This window comes from Ostrinia nubilalis, chromosome 1 (assembly GCF_963855985.1).
Source record: "Ostrinia nubilalis chromosome 1, ilOstNubi1.1, whole genome shotgun sequence".
Classification (NCBI taxonomy): Eukaryota; Metazoa; Arthropoda; class Insecta; order Lepidoptera; family Crambidae; genus Ostrinia; species Ostrinia nubilalis.
The window spans coordinates 2,913,081-2,930,913 of record NC_087088.1 but is presented as its reverse complement, the minus strand read 5'-3'; the positions used below and the strand labels follow the sequence as shown (position 1 = coordinate 2,930,913).

The 17,833-nt window shown below is 34.9% G+C and overlaps 1 long non-coding RNA gene across 1 annotated transcript; it reads right to left on the bottom strand.

The window, feature by feature from the left end:
- Nucleotides 1–12,262: 12,262 nt before the first annotated feature.
- On the bottom strand, nucleotides 12,263–16,420 carry LOC135082228 (uncharacterized). Its single transcript, XR_010259379.1, has 2 exons — nucleotides 16,330–16,420; nucleotides 12,263–12,792 (listed from the first exon to the last, which is right to left on the bottom strand). It is a non-coding gene; the product is annotated as an uncharacterized LOC135082228 (long non-coding RNA).
- Nucleotides 16,421–17,833: the final 1,413 nt, after the last annotated feature.

Genomic DNA, 17,833 nt, shown 5'->3' with positions numbered 1-17,833 from the left:
TTTGTGTTGTCTCGTAAGGGAATTAGTACGCGATTTGCTACGTGCTTCAGTTCACGATCGATTTTGATTTGCTGAACCTGTTTTACATTTTCTATTGTTATCCTCTTTTAGATTATGGACGTTTTAGATTTCAGTTGCGCGTCAGTTGAGACTAGCTTAACAGGTTTTGTTTACATCCTTTTTTATTTAAACCGTTTTTGCAAAATTTTAATCTTGGCAATTGACGTCAAACCATTCTTCATCATTTCTTTTGTTTTACTTTAATTAATTAATCTGAGCAATTAAATCTTTGTGAGAATTAAAATTATAATAATGCATTTAAATGTTTTAATTAGCAATCCTTCGACAACAGTTTTTTGTTAAAACATTTCAGACCGTACACGCACCGGGGTTCTTTTGTTTTGGTCACATATGACGTCACGGACACCGAGCCGGTGAATGACGCATTTATTGTTTCAGCTTATGTCATCATTACTCACTCGTACTTAGGATTTTACTCTCGTTAACACTGCCAAAATTTACGTGAAGAAACCCATCTCCGAAGTTAAATAAAGATTTTTAAAGTATAATTGTTCTAAAAAAATTCTGTTCGTTCATTTCAGCTGAATGACGTCTACTGCTGGACAAAGGCCTCCCCCATGGATTTCGACAAAGATCGGTCCTGGGAATAGTCCTGTACGAGTAGAGTAGTTATAGGTATTTAATATTACAATAAATAAATTCTACTCGTGCATCTCTCACTTTTTACGTTTTAAGCCCAAATAAAGTTAAGAATCTTGACTTGAAATAAGGTATTTAAATTTGGGACCCCAAATCGATTGATTAATTTGCTTTTAAAAGTACAGACTCGTTGAATTTTAACCTTGTAATCGTGGAATAAATGTTTTTTAAAACTGTTTTGGATTTTGTGAAGTGTATTTTTAGAAAAGTGCAGAAGTTAGACCAGGAACGTCACGGAAGCCTCTTTAGCATTCGATTCTTGTTTTACCATTTTTAATTTACGGCATGTTCGATTGGCCATTCGTCAACTTAAGATGCACGGGTCGTCCGTGAATTTTTTATTATTCGTCTATGAAATAAATTCGGGTGAAACAGTAAAGCAGTAGGGAAGAATATAAATCCTATGAGGTCGTCATTGGATTAGAGGTCCTATTACAAAAATTAAATCAGATAAATTAAGATTTTGTCTCTCTCTATCTGGTTTATTTTCTCTCTAATACTAGCTTGAATGAAAGAGACAGACAGAGATTTTGCCTACGTCGTAATCGTTCTTCAAAGTAGATTCACTCGTACCTTTGTCACTTCTAGGTCATAAATCGTGGCCAAAACAATGGGCACTGCATTAGCAATTAAATGAATTTTTCATATATTTTTTGTATGAAACAACGAGTTTTTAACCAGATGTTCAGTGGTTACTAATCAGGCGAGGTCTAGGTCCCAATAAATCTTGTCTGATTGGGAGGCCGTATGGACCGAATGAAATCGACAGTGCACTTGGCATTCAAATACGATCGCATGCGCAGGACCACCTGTTACGACGGAATTGGTACACGTAATTTTTATAATATTGGGTGCGTTGAGCAGCATGTCAAAATTGCATTCAAAGATCAATATTAACCTCACGTGTAGCATTTTATAAAAAAAGACTTAAGTTTTATCGTTTGAATCGTAACACGCCTACTCGATTGTATATTTTGGAAGAAACTTTGGGATTCTACGAGGCCTAAGAGATAACTTTGAAAAATGAAACGCAAATACTACGAAACGAACAATAATTGATTTGGTTCTAGAGTTCAATCGAAAAAGCGTTGTCTCCTCCTAAATTCAATTTACAATGCGATGTGATGTAGAGAGATGTTTCTCTCAATTTTTGATACGTTAACTTAATTAACTAAATTATAGTAACGGTTACAACTTTTCTCCTTCAATGACTTGTTTCCACGCGGTACAAATCAGTCTCAATGACCTCAGTATAAACTTTAGACGAGGTTTAAAGCTGATGAAACGTAAACGTACGTGTAACGATATTTACCTATGTCGATAGAATAATTTGAAGAAATCAACAACGTTGCATACTGATCACCAAAGTTAAATATTTTGTAAATAAATCTCCAGCAGACAATGACCCCTCTAATGAGTAGAGAAACATTAACTTTTTTGGCAATTTGGCCAACGGTTTTAGGTAATCTTGTGTGAATAGATAATTATTTAATAAGACCTGGGACACGTAGGTTTATACCTTACAGAATATGTTTTTACTATCAGTCTAGTTAAATATGACGAATGTATAAAACCTATCATGAAACCAAGCGTCGTATTTTCCACATCTTATTATATTCATTTATATTTTTTTGATTCGGGACTAATTATGCCTAGGAAGTATGAAAATTCAGTCCAGAAAATTCATTTATACTATTCTTATACTTTAAGCTAAGCCTAGATGCTCAAAGAGAATAGGTACATGATTTATTTCAATGTCTAACTAAAATAATTCTATGTAAAGTTATGCAAATGGCCGTAGAGACAAAGGAATTTCTAATTGGCCTGTGCTTTGATGCTTTCCTCCGCATCGGCGATTGACTTCGCATAGAAAATGCCGAAATTTTCGGAGAAGCGCCAGCCGATTTACAGAATACCTAATCGTAACGATACACACCCATGTTAGTGTATCCACATTTGGAGAAAACCCGGGATACTTCGGTAGTATAGAGAATTGTATAACAATTGACGATTTCATCTTGCAAAATAATTTTGATAAGATTTTTTTCCTTTTCATGATCGCCAAGAGGTTTTTTAGTTCTAAATATTGTGTCGTCGATCTTCGATATGAAAATATCAAAACCAAAGGTTTGTGTGTGTTTATGATCCATGTTCAAGATAGGCAGAAAACCTTTCTTGATCGGCAGACTGTGAACACTTGGACAGGCTTGCTTTTTGTAAAGCCTTGAAACAATTCTTTAGGATTCACTCAAGCCTTAAGCTGAGTTTCACTACCTTATTTTAACTGTGACTATATCCAAAACTGGTGTTTTTTTATGGAGTTTGAAAGACTTTTGACGTTTGTTAACGTTAAAGTAAGATGGTGCAACCCAGCCTTAAAGTGATTATTTTTCAAGAGAGTTTTTTCCAAATCTCCTTTTTAACAAACGACAGTCTGTATGTTAATGTAATTTACAGTGCTACTAGCAATCCCATACGTAGGTATTATTCAGAATAGCGCGGTCGGATGGTAACGGTGGCGCGCGCTCATCCAAACGTGCTGTCGATTGTATTCAAATTCGATGCGCAAATTCCACCAATTTATACAGCGTGATCTCTTTATCTAGGATGTACTGAAGCGTGACGGTGATATGGTGTTTCTTACACGTTTTTACTTGAAATCACACGTGATATACGTTTATTATTACCTACCATAATACGCATCGAGTTCGATATCGAATATTTTTCAGGATTCCTACAAATTATCAATGCTTGTAATTTTATGTTTTTAAATTATTAGACAATTTAGTAGGTATAAAGCGAGTTTTCCTTAAATTAATACAACATTTGATGTGACATTCCAAAAAGATTTGATAGAAATAATGTAATATTCGATTTCCTGAAAGACTCGAAAGAGTCCCTGTCGTTAGCTGTAGGAAGCAGCTAGGCGATTATGAAGTTCAATCTATATCATTTTACAATAGCTTGTAGTCAAAAGTTTTTTCTGTTGGATACAAACGATAGTCAAGGGTCACATAGTACTTAAAAAGAAAATTTATCACCATGTATGTCTCTAATCATCTCACTAGGGTCCCGTGCAGAGAGCATAACTGTAGGCCGTCCAAATAAAAGTAAAATGATTTGCTATTGACAACTATCTCTTGAAATATACAGGAGGGATGATGGTACGAGTTTGCCTAGAAGATTGACTTTTGTTCAAAACCCATTCAAAACACATGCAAGCTCTAAAGTCACCCCAAACCGACCGTCCCTTCTTGACATTGCCATATGCAGATGGGTGTCAAAGACAGCTCTCAGCTGAATAATTCAACCGCCCCGCGCCCTATGTGCTACGTTTCCACGCGCGCGCAGTATGTTATGCGCAGCGCGTGCGATTCGTTGGGATGCGCGGGCGCACGCCCGACTATGAATAATATTAGTGCCACATCTCTAATCTGTGGGATGGGTTGGCGATTCATATAGGTAATATTAAGCTGATTAAAGTAGAATGATTAATGTAATCAATCATAGTAATATACTATCGCTGAAGTCTTAGATTAATAAGGTAGGTACTCTATTTTACCTCCGATAAAGGTGCTCATGTCCTTCCTGACTGAAAGACCTGATGATGATGAAGTTTTGGAATTAATACAAAAACCTTTCCATGGAAGTGACTGATATTTTAAAAAGGGCCTTTGAGCAAAGTTACAACAAATTCATAGTGAAGTTAATCTTTGCCTGTGCTTTAAAAATAGGCATCAAACTTTATCTTACTGTTTCTTTGATAAAAGTTTTATCATAAACCCCTCCAGTTCTCAAGAAAATCTACTTATCTATGGTATAGAAAGCTATATACAGGGTGTCCCAAAAACAATGGATAACCCTGTAACCATCGATAGGCCTCGCCATGATCTCCCTAACGTCCATTTTTGACCCCAGTAAAAATATCACCGTTTTCAAGATTTTTAAGTTTTTGTGCATTTTTAAAAATTTGCCACCTGCGATTACTTTTTCTCATGCCATTTATACAAATGAGGATACTTTTCAATCTAGTTTTTTATACATAGGCTTGTGATACCTTTTTAGAATCTTAATTAACCAAGGAAGTTTTTAAGGTAATGGGCACGATGGTCTTCCTACATTTTTTTACACGATGGCTAATCAAAAGTGCAAGACAATGAATTAATTTTTCCTTCTCTTCTGCAATTTCTTAAAATTTTCATACTTTCAAACTAGTTTGTTGAACTTTGATCTTTTCTTTTGATAGCCCAACTATCCCTTGTGATAAGGAAAAAAACTAGATTGAAAAGTATCCTCATTTGTAGAAATGGCATGTGAAAAAGTAATCGCAGGTGGCAATTTTCTAAAAATGCACAAAAACTTAAAAATCTTGAAAACGGTGATATTTTTACTGGGGTCAAAATTGGACGTTAGTGAGACCATGGCGAGGCCTATCGATGGTTACAGGGTTATCCATTGTTTTTGGGACCTCGAAATGGCCTATTTATTAAATAAAATATTTAATTTCATTTCAATGGTTAACTAAGCAGCTTATAAACTTGGGTCAAACCGTGGAATAAGATTTTGAATAGAATAGAATAGAATAGTTTTTATTTGAAAGAAAGACATACAAGAAGGAAAGACATAGGTACATAATGAAAAAGATACACAAATGGACAGATAGCTGCTTATGCCCCTCTGACAAAAAGGCACCCGCTCAGCATACATCAAGACCGGCTCAACATACATACATTTTGCTATTTCTAATGGCATAGTTTGCTACTTCTAATGGCATAGTCTTTCTTATAGTAATAATTCAGTCTCATTATGACCTACCTGCCTTGCATGCAAATTGACAAACTGCATCCAAGCAATAGATTGATTAGTTTCCATTTATTCCGCCGCCGGCGCCACGGTCGCGGTCCAAGTGTCCCACTACTGTTTTGGCTAATGTTGACAATAAATCCGTTCTCGTGTCACTGAGACAAGTTTATTGCTTTTGTAGAGTTTCAATATAGTCAGACGACGGCACGTCAAGATAACCATCTTATGTAGTTGTAATAGAGGTGGTTTTGAGTCCTTAGACTAGGCGCAGACCATCGATTTTTCGTCGGCCGATAGTTTAGTCGGGCAGTTGATCAGTATGGGCATGTATGGAAGTGCGCACATTACGCGGATTTGATTTGGCCGATTCTTCATACTATGTATTTAAAATCGGGCACAACTATCGGCTAGCTAAAAATCGATAGTCTGCGTATAGTCTTATTCTCATGTTCTATCGTCTGCACTTGTTATGTTATATGATGCGTTTTATGTATTTGGAAACTAATTTCAATTTTGTAATTGAGACTTAGGTTTTATTGTGTGCTAATTTGTGTATGAATATCAATAGACTCACTTAACTTACTACTCACCTAAACTAATGATGAATTGGCCCATATTCTTAACTTTAGAAGAAGTTTTTTCAAAGCTCATCAAGCTTATAAAACTAGGGGTGTTGCTTAAGTTACTACAATACAAGTTAAATTGTATAGATGTCATTACGGATAAATGGTCTTTTTGAGCTGCGTTGTTCTTTGCACTGTACTGGCTGTATTGTGTGAAAGCTCGTTATTACTAAGCTTTGGTAACCCTTATTTTACCAATATCCTATCCTATAGAAACTGAGAATCGACACTTTCGTCAACGACCTTAGAAGTTTTCGTTTCAAGGACAGGGACAAAATAAATCGACAATAAAAAAAAACTAGAGCAAAATTTATTAGTAGTATATTTTTTAAAAAGCCTACAAATTATACATAGTTCTGACAAGTTTATAAAAAGACATAAGATTTTTTTATTAAGAACCAAGTTTCTAATAAAATCATTAAAATTTAATAGGCACGCCTGATCAAACGTTTAAGGCAGTAATTCACATCTTTAGTTATTTGCTAGGTTGTTTTACCATTCAGGTGTCCGGCCGGGCTAGGATGCGCGCCGAAATAAAATCTTCTGACGACAAATGCGCCTAAGCGTAAATTAACGCGAAAAATTGATAAAAAGGCGCGATAAAAGCTTACAGCGGCGCGTATCCTAGGCCTACAGGTATTTAAGTTTAAAACGGAGGATGTTGGGAACCGGTAGGTGGACCAACCTCCTTTGATAATGTGTCTATGTTTTTATACTTTTTTTACTTTTTTTGTTTTTAGTAGTCTGGGAATTTGTAAGCAAGAATAAACCTTTATTTCAACCGAAGGTATTTCTTATTTTTGGCCGAGCGGCTGTCCACCACATAGTTCATTAAAAGTAATGCTACTAAGATTAAAGCTGATGGTTGCGTCAGTTGGTCTTCGGCTGGGAGACCCTGGAGCCGTCTCGCAGGCTGGTCTGCAGGTTGGTGCGCGCCTGCCGCCCCGCGTCGGCGCTCCGCACGTGCAGGACTGACTCCACCACCACCTCCTCTATGAACGGCTGGTTGTCTGCTTCTGGAATTAATGAAATACAAAAACTCTGAATATCTGAATAATGAAAAAAAAAAGTCCGAATAATTAAAGCTAGGCGCACTAGGCGCACTAGGTAATTAATAAAAGAAAGCTGGTGGTGCCAATATACTCTAAACAAAAGAATTCGAGGACCTTAATATCGTGACAGATTTTTGCTAAAGCAGAGTTTGTAATTGGCAACTACTAATCAACAAATTGGTTTTAATGATAGAATATAGAGTCTGAAACCGTTGCTACTACGTAGTACTTATTATTATTCTGTGCTACTACATACTTATTTACTAGGTACTTAACTATTGTTGTTTTGCATTAAAAATAAAATGTTTGCTAATTTTGTGTGTCCAATGCTATAATTACATATGTTCATGTTAACTACCCACCTACCTAGCTGATACAAATACAGTGAGTTATTGCATCAAGAGAAAAATAAGGTTCGTATCACTTTTAAGTTTAACTGACCTTTCTCACATAGGACGACTTAAAATATTCCTCATCTATTCTTAGTTATAATTAATGCGATAATTAATTCTATATTTGTGCTTTTACATTGCAAATTACTTGACCTTCTAAAGGCGTAAACGATCAAGGTCTCTTTAATTAGATTTTATTGGCAATTTTAGTATCTTATAAGAATATATTTTGATCTTGGAAACCATATTTTACTGTATGGTTAATTTAAACACATAAAAATAGACATTATTGGATGTGGATATGTCAATAAAATCTTAAAATATCTGATGTTTTTTGTGAATAAACATCTTCAGTACAAAAGACATCAACGCGTCACTTTCTCTTTATTTTTGATCTCTGTTGAAATCTGTATGGGAATCGGGAATTCGAATCGAAATAAAAATATAAACTTTAAAAAACCCTCTTATAAGCTTTTGTAAGCTAATGTCCTTTATACAGATATTTGAAATTGTGGATGATTTAGATCAGGTCAGTATCTAAATATTTAAAAAAGTTAAGAAAGTTTAACTTGTTGAAAATGTTAATAAAACCACTTAAGTACTAACACTTAAAATAAAAGTAGCGACCATCTAATAATAACTGAAAGCCTAACTTTAAGTGTTCATTAAAAGTGCATAACTTATGATAATTACTGACAAAATAAAAGCCAGTGCACATGTGATCGTAAAGAGAAATTATGCAGTCAGACGCATTAATATGTAAACATGTCAGGCGCAGCTGTCTGTCCGCAGGAGTTTGCTTTTGTTTCGCTTATTTTGCTCATGAAAAAGCTAAGTCATGACTTATTTTGTAATTTAATAGAAGATATTTGCTGAGTCTTTTGATAAAAAGTTAAGATTTTTTAAAGATAACTTAAAAAACAAGAGACAGGACACAAAATGTTAAAAATATTTATGGAGAGTTTATATTTATGGTTGAATAAAAACTGAATACCATGTGTTGAGAGGCATCCTATAGTATTGATGATCAAAGTGAAATTGCGATACACTATACAGGGTGTTAGGTAAATGGGTATATGAGCCGACACTAGCCCATGTTAACATGGTCATATAAATGGTATGGTGAAGTCAGGAAATTTATATCTTCATTTTAATTATTTAAATTTTCATACAAATCGGATTTTATAAAATTTATTTTGTATGAAAATTAAAAAAATTAAAATCATGATATCAAATTTCTGACTTCACCATACCATTTATATGACCATGTTAACATGGGCTAGTGTCGGCTCATATACCCATTTACCTAACACCCTGTAGAGAGAGCTTTGACATAATGTAGATAACATAATAAAGGTTGGAGTTTATAAATTTTTAGGGCACTGCAAATCTATACTAATATTCTATACTAATATTATAAATGCGAAAATAACTCTGTCTGTCTGTCTTGCTTTCACGACTAAACCACTGAACCGATTTTGATGAAATTTAGCATAGAGATAGTTTGAGTCCCGGGAAAGGACACAGGATAGTTTTATCTCGGTTTTTGAAACAGGGACGCGCGCGATAAAGTTTTTCTGTGATAGACAAAATTCCACGCGGGCGAAGCCGCGAGCGGAAAGCTAGTATAAAAATTTAGAGAAGAGGTTTCTCTGAAGATTCATTGTTACAGTTTTTATTACAAATTTCGTGTGACACTTGTTTGTGTACATTGTTACCCAACCTCTTTTAAGTGACTCACCCTATACGCTTCGGAATGGATCACAACAAGATGTGTCGTATGAATCAGTATTTACGACGGCTATGACTGGTTTAGCAGAAACTAACAAACAGAACTAGACGGCCTTTGTCCCCAAGGTCATGTTTTAACGTTATTTTTATTATTATTGATCTTTTCTTGCTACTTTACTCATATGTTTCCGCTTGACACAAATTTAACGACAACTGTGTAAATACTAAATAATCCTTGGATTTGTCTTGGATTAGAGTTACCAGCAATAAATGTTCAATAACTTTCAATTATTAGAATACACGTAAATATCAGTCCGCGAGGAATGGCGCCGTATTACGAGTAACATCACTCATTGTGATTCACAATGATGACCACGACCACTCTGACAAGAGTCTACCGACTGAGAAGAAAGAAGAAATATCATTCGTTTCAAACTTTGACAAAGGTTTAACTATAAGTTAAAACGGTGCGATGTATTCTTACTAAATTAGTTGTTGATTTCAACTATCGTTATAGGTAACTTTAATCAAATATAGCCCATATTTTCAATACCCAACTATGTCACTAAGGCCCGATTCGACCAAAATTTTATCCGAGAATAACTCCTGGTATAAATGGCGAATTGACAGTTTCATTATGGGAAATATGTCAAAACTATCTATTTATTCTGAGATTAATATTTACTCTTGTTTGGTCGAATCCACCCTAAATCGAATAATCACAACTAAATGCACAATAGACATCCATGACTCATATACTAATCCTTATTTGTCATCAAAACACAAACGTTAACCCTTTCAGGGTTTAACCCCGTCTTTTCCATCCTATAACCCACTGGTTTTGGACCTTTTTATATGGAAGAAGATTGTAATAAAAAGTGCACAACTCACCATTATTCCTAGCCTGCGAGTTGCCCTGGGGACGGGCCCAGGCCAGCGCACAGAGCAGCAGCAACAACACGCACGCACGCATCGTGACTCAGGCGCGGAATCAGGCGACACTGCGCGCGCGCCGACCACTGTCACTTGGTGGGACATTCTCACGTAGAATCATTTAGAAAGATATATTTAAACTCGAAACAGATTACATTTTTGTAAGCAGTTTAATCAATGGGACAGAATTAATTAATTGTTAAGTTCATTGTAAATTAATTGAAAGTAACTGTCCCATTGAGACTTATAAACTATTAATCAAAGTATTGACTGCATATGTGTATAAGACGTTATTTAATCAAACTTAATAAAACATTACAATAAGATGGTGTAGTTCTGAATGAGAAATTCACACTTCATTTATGCTTGTATTTTTTTAAATATACTGATTTCAAATAAGAGTATATACTTAGCTATAAACTCTGAAAAAAATAATTAATCATACTTTTATTACGAAAGCCAAATTTACCGAGTCTCTTTATTAATAAATATCCATTAAAAATAAGTCATAGGTTTCGAAGATTAAAACAGAATTACGCTTCAAAATTGCATAAGCTGTGCGAGGAGTGGGCGCGATTTCCAATGTGCACGTAATCCGCACGCTCACAAGAGTTGCGGGCAGCGATTCAAGTTTATAAGCTATTGTAGATGTTATTCTTTTAAATTTATTTCTGTCATGACTGCAAAACGAAATGGTTTTTAATTAAAAATGCCTGCGTGCCCAAACAACTGAACGGAGGAAGATTTAATGAATGCTACAACGCCACTCTAGTAGCGGAGTTTTGGGCTGGCAGTGTTAAAGGTTTGTTGTCGACACGACAAAAAGAAAATAAAAATAAAGGTCTAAGAAACTCTACTATTGTGTAGACTTATGCGCCAAAACGTCTGGTTTGCTCATTATTTAGATTTTCAGTCGACTAAACTGGTAGTTGTTCTGCTAAGATTGTCTTGTTCAGTTTTCACTCAAAAATTAAAAAGTAACATTGTTTAAAACTTTGTAAATAACAGTGAAAACCGCTATCCGCTCGTCGTGAATCACAACCCTAAAGTGCATAATAATATTGCAAAATGTCATGAGTACCAGTCGCAGTGATGTCATTTAGACGGGATGTTTGTTCTCATTATTTGAATAAGTTGAGTTTTTAAGTTGATGAAATTAGTTATAACTTGATATACCTACTAATACGAGTAGGATAGCTTTTTTAAACGTGTGTACTCAAAGTTAATATAAATAAGTACTCAACACTTCAATCATTGACAAACGTTTTTGTATAATATTATTGGGTGTCACAGCCATATAAAGGAAGTAAGACTATAAAACAATAAGCTATTAACGACTTATCGGATCTGGCCCGTAATTTATGCAAATTACACACGCGCTTTGAACTACATTATACAGTTACGAACAAAATTACTTGCGGCTAAATTGGCCATACATTTTGGCTTCAAATATGATCTAGTATTGAGTATATCAAAATTTTAATAACTTTTTTTGCTCGTTGCACCGACTGCCTAGATCAACGATCGCTTTATAGCCAGGAAATATCCGTTATAGGTCACAAAAAATAGTGCAGTTCAGATCAAATCGAATAAATCATCCAAATACAGCTAATCGATATTTTGCAGTTGATTATAAGAATCTTGTAGATTGAGCTTCTCCTTTAATGTGCTATTCATCACTAACTTATTTTGTAAAGCTGTGTTTACACAGGGTTCCGTCAGTTTGCAAGTACAAATACAATAGGTGTGTTCTTACAGATTAACTTACAAGTTTTGATTATTTTAAAATGTTTTACTCGTATTCTTGTACGAGTATTTAAAATGCAACAAAGGTTACTTATAAACTCAAACACTTTGACCTCGATTTAGATAATTAATTTGGTTACTTTGCGGGTTTTGTTCCATTCAATTTTTTTTTGTCACATTACCACTACATTGTGTTATTCTAATTGAAGTCGTATTTTCAATAATGCCAAATATTTAAAAATATGAAATAATAAACACCGTAAAAGTAAAAAATCACATTTATTCAACGCCAGAAGTTCAAAAACGGATTGAAAGTTGGATAGAGCCAGGGATTCTCCGCGGCATCAGGTCTTGGCGGACTAAAGGGGAACATGTTCTTCATAAACCAGGGCTCAATAGGGTCTATATTCCTTTGCTTTTCGAAGAAATCGGGCACTGGCTGGAATATAAACTCCTTGAATGGTCGGTTTATGCTTAGAGGTAGAGGTTTTATATCAGATGGATATCCTGATCTAGCTGTTGAAGAAACGACTACTGATCCCGGGTATAACTGTATGGACCCCGACGCGTATTTTCCGTCTCCTTCTTTCGTGACTGTTAAAGGATAGTAGTATCCTGCTCCGTCATTGCTACTGTAAGTTATTTGTTGGTCCAGGCCGGGGTAGATCTGGATTCCGCCGAGGGATGAGACGCGACCGTTCCTGGATGCAATGCCGGCGACACTGGATACTCCGAAGATGCCGTTTGATTCTTCAGGTTGTAAGACCTCTTGTTCCGGTCGTGGTAGATCATCTGTGAACGATATTTTATAATTATTTATTGCGAGTAACCAGCACAAGTGGGTGGAGCTTTGAGTTTCCTGTTTTACTTTCTAAACTCACAATATGAGTTATTATTTAGTTTTCTTAAGAGCCATTTCACAAAAATATTCCGCGCGAATTTAGGTAAAAGCTGTCAACGCAACGTCAAAAGAGTAAAAAGAACGCTGAAATGGACAAAAAATCTTGAGCCGTGACTGTATTAAGACTTGATTTAAGTTATTAATTTTAAGGTAGAATGAGGTATTCAAACTTGATAAATTAATTTAAATTTTTAATAGAGTTTAATAAGTCTTTTATATTTCGATTCATAATGAAACACGAATAGGTATAATATGTAAAATATATATTAAGTACAAAATAAACACAGTCACATAGTGAAAAAAAAATCTGCCCCCTTACAGCTCCATCATCGGACCCTGGATACGAAATATTCGTCAAGGCGAATCACACAAGCCCAAACTCCATAGGGTTCTATTGTTTTGTTACGGAGGTGGCTATTGCATCTCCTCCAGATCCATTATCAGACAGAGCTAAGAAATAAATAAATAAATATTATTATAAGTAAACAAATAACTAAAATAATTCATCTTACTATCTTACTTCTTACTAGTCTTACTAATATTATAAATACGAAAGTTTGTGTGGATGTCTGGATGTTTGTTACACTTTCACGCAAAAACTACTGAACAGATTTTGATGAAACTTTACAGTACAGTACAGCAGTACTAGGCAGTCTGTGTTCAACTATCACTCGGGTCGGAAGTTCCTATCGCAAGACCTTTGGTTCACTCAGTTCCGATACGACTCTAGTGCTGTGTGTAATTATTTTCGTGAATACACTGAGTTTATTAATTTCTACGAGTGGATTTCATTTTGCCTGAGACCTACGCCATGAACCCTGAACCAGAAGACCCTGTCGCCAGCGACAGCGACGCTCATCCATCCCTGGCGTCGACCAGAATAACAATGTATAGGCTATAATTTATGACGATCTGTGACAAACTAAATTTCAAGCGGGTGAAGCCGCGGGCAATACTACATATTTCATACTAGCTTTTTGCCCGCGACTTCTTCTGCGATGAAGTGGAAAATGGTTCTAATAGAATTAAAATATTCTAAGAAAATTAATTTTGTTAAAATAAATGATTATATTTTTGATATAAAATCTACAAATTATTATGTTTAAATATTTGAATACTTACAAAATTATGAGATCTTTCTAAAACAAAATTAAAACACTACACCTGCCGCAGATTTCTTTGTAAACAATGTTTTTTTGTTTTTCCTTCAGGTGCTAAAATCACCAGGCTATTGTGTGCGCATACTCTGGAGTATTCCACATACAACTGGTCGTCGGAGAAGCATAGATTTCCATTAAGTCTACTCCCGCTACCATATGGAACTCCGCTAAAACTCGTGAGGGCGCCAACACTTGCTTTTTATCGAAAATTAGTATGAGCAGCTGCGCACGCGGTTGCCCGTTGCAGGCTCTATGCAACCACACTATTTTAAACCGTGGTCCCTAAGCATGAGATGGGAAACTGCACTCTCTTGAATTCTCTTGAATTTGATGGTGTTAGGGGAATCCTAGGAATGAATACAGACTTTCCAATGGAATCTCCTCATCAATATTGCGAAATTGCGAGTTGCAATGCAATGTTACGTTTTCACTTGTTATTTTATTGTAATCTGACCTTGATTTTTCAAACACGTGTCAAAATAAAAAAAATAATATAAATCAAAAGTACTAAGGAATATTTCATTGATATCAACTTAGAAACAAGCACAGATCACAGAAACTAAAGGGAAATGTGACAAGGGACAAATCGGAACATATTGCTTGTGAAGGCAATGATGACAGTAGCGACGTCATTATGTAAACAGTTTATATTGCTTGCATAGTACTAAAGATTATTCGAACGTTGAATACTGATACCGCAGTGGATAATGAGCACATAATTTGATTTCTTTGTGTGTGTGAATTTCTAATACGACACTGAGTTTCGAACTCTGCGCATTACTTAGCATCTCTCTATATTTCTATGGAACCAAGTTATCTCCAAAATAACATTCCACACCTTTTTAACATAGTCAGGTAATAATTTTAATAAAATACGAAGCACGTCATCTATCAATAGGATATAATATGTATATTTTAAAAGTTAATAAATTATGCATAAAATATAAACACTAGAAGTTTAGTTAAATCGTAGAATTTCTGAAAAACAAGTACTAAAATCGTACTGAAAAAAAAGTATTAATATGTTATCTAATTTATTTATTAAACGTCGAATTTTATCAAAGATTTTGGACTAAAGTTTTTGAAAATATTTTATAGCCTACATAGAAAAAAATTAGGATTCTAAATCGTGAGAGAATTTTTTTTCGGAGCCTATTGCCTCCAAACAAACAAACAAACAATTAAATCTTTCCTCTTTTATTAGTATAGATTTAACAACAAAGCTTCCCTCTCGAAACAAAACGCTTCTTTTTCTTCACGAAACAAAACTCAAAGCGGATAAATAAATAAACAAATCTTTGAACAATTTCACAGCGCCATCTAGTCCAAAAGTAGGCCACCAATATGCTTGTGTTAAGGGTGCTAGCATAATGGATATACTTTTTTATAATTTATTTATTAAATTAAATACATGGTACCTACATATTATACATAGTTACACCCAGATCCGTCAAAGAAATTAAAATTCATCATTTCAATTTCTGCTCGGCCGGCCGACTCGAAACAGCCTCTCGGCATAGTATCAAATGTATTTGGTCGCCGTACAAATCACCGCTTTACGACACGAACGCACGTAAACGTCACGGCGGGAAAAATGACACAGGTCCTGCCTTGACGGGCGCTCGCGCCATACTAATCGATGTCGGCTTGCGCATTGTAATTTATACTGATATTCACATCAATATTTTGACAAAGTGGTTACTAATATTTAAACAATAACTGTAGATATCAATTCTACAATGAATATTCTTTATTTTGGGATACTTTTATTGCAGTTATTGCTGTGTTTTTAAACCAAAAACCACGATCAAAATGTGACGTTAATCTTCAAATTTGCCAAATTACTTTTAGATTTTACTCAATAATGGTAATGAAATTCAAGAATCTATTTCATTAATGGACTACAAGAATATATGTCCGATGATTATATATATTTTTAAGCTTATTATGTGAGCATAAATAATAGATACAGGACTTTGAAAATGAGTCTGCGGCAATTTTTCCGTAAAATGGTTGTGGGAGATGGGGCACTGTGAATTAAGCAAAAAAGTTTTAGTAAATCCGTTTCATTAATGGTCAACACCAAGGATTGACCTATCTTTCGCAGTTATTAAATAATCTCTGGGTGTTGCTTAAGATAGTAATTCATGCTTCCAAAATCTTAGAAATTCGCACGAAAATGTAAAATGGCTCTTAATCTAATCTATGGATTATTAAATTAATAGATTAAGTAACTTTTTGCAATTGTTTGTTATATTGTTTGTTTACCTGCTTTCACAAAAACTATGAGTATTGTGCAAAAAAAATACAATCGCAGACTGATCGCCATGCTGCAGATCCACGTGCCTAATGCAGGCCGGCCGCGAGCATCCCACTTTATATCCAGTCAAAGATTACAAGTTTGGGCCCATATTTCTGAAACGGTTCTTAATAATATTTATGGACAGACGACATACCAATTTTCCTCGCGCCTCTTCCAAGCTATAATTTCTCTATCATTATGGTTTTAACACCTGGAATTACTATCAAATATTGGCGATTCGATTAGCAATAAGCATCGTAATAACACAGCGGCGCTGTCAGTAAAGTGATTATTTGACTTTTTGTCTCAGATAGCATCTATGTTTTAGTGTGTAACAGTACTTTGTCTAGCAAAAAGTGTGCGAAAAAGTTTTCAAGTTAGTTTATTTATAAGTTGAAGTGGTAGTAAAATATTTAACAACATATCGGTTTGATTTTAGTCTAACAGTATAAAATATAATAAACTTTCCAATCAGACAGTTTGAAAATAATTGGTTATAACAAGTTTAGCTGCTCGGTAAGATAAACTTGTCTAAAGCTTCAGGTATAATTGCGAAGTGGTGCTGAATAGTGTTCAATTAATTCAATGGATCTAACACCTGTATTCACAAACGAAACAAACGCACAGCGTTGAATAGAGCTCTGTAATTGGTTCGTGTGTCACCCTGTGCGTCCACGCGCACTCTGAGACCTCATAGTGATGTTTGTGAATACATGTAAGTGATCAATTAAAAGGATTTTTAAGCTTGTATTTGTAATACATATTTTTATTTTACGGAAATCAAACACGCAAACTACGACGTAGGAATTGTTTTGAAAACTTTGTCAAAGCGGTTGTTATTAGTCTAGGCGCAGACCACCGACTTTTAGTTGGCCGATAGTTGGGCCAGATTTTAATTTGTACGAAGAATCGGCCGAGACCAAATCGGTGTAATGTTTTCATACATCTATATACCTACTGATTAACTGCCCGACTCAACTATCGGTCAACTAAAAGTTGGTGGTCTGCGCCTAGGCTTATAACTCTACTCGTATATACCTTAATTTAAGTACTTATTTAAAATCAAATAAAAATTTTAAACTTCTGAAAATTAACAGGATATTTACACTCGACATCAAATAAATCGCACCTCCCGCTACAAGCATTTTCAAACGTATGCATCCCCACTTCCCACCATTTGAAATTTTTGTCTTTAGAAGGATCCAGAGTCACTTCTTCAAAAAATAGGTAGTTACGCTAGAGCCAACTTTTATGGCTATAAAACTGTTAAGTTGGGATTAATCGCTATCCATATCTGTTAAAGAGGACACGTGAGATCATTATTTGGATTTATAACCATAATTGGTCTAATTGATCCCATAGGTGGACCCAAAGTGAGGTATTTTTTCAAGTCACATTTATGGTATATGTTAATCATTTATTAAGAAATTAAATGTATTTTCTTTAAGGATATTTATTGGGCTTTCAAAT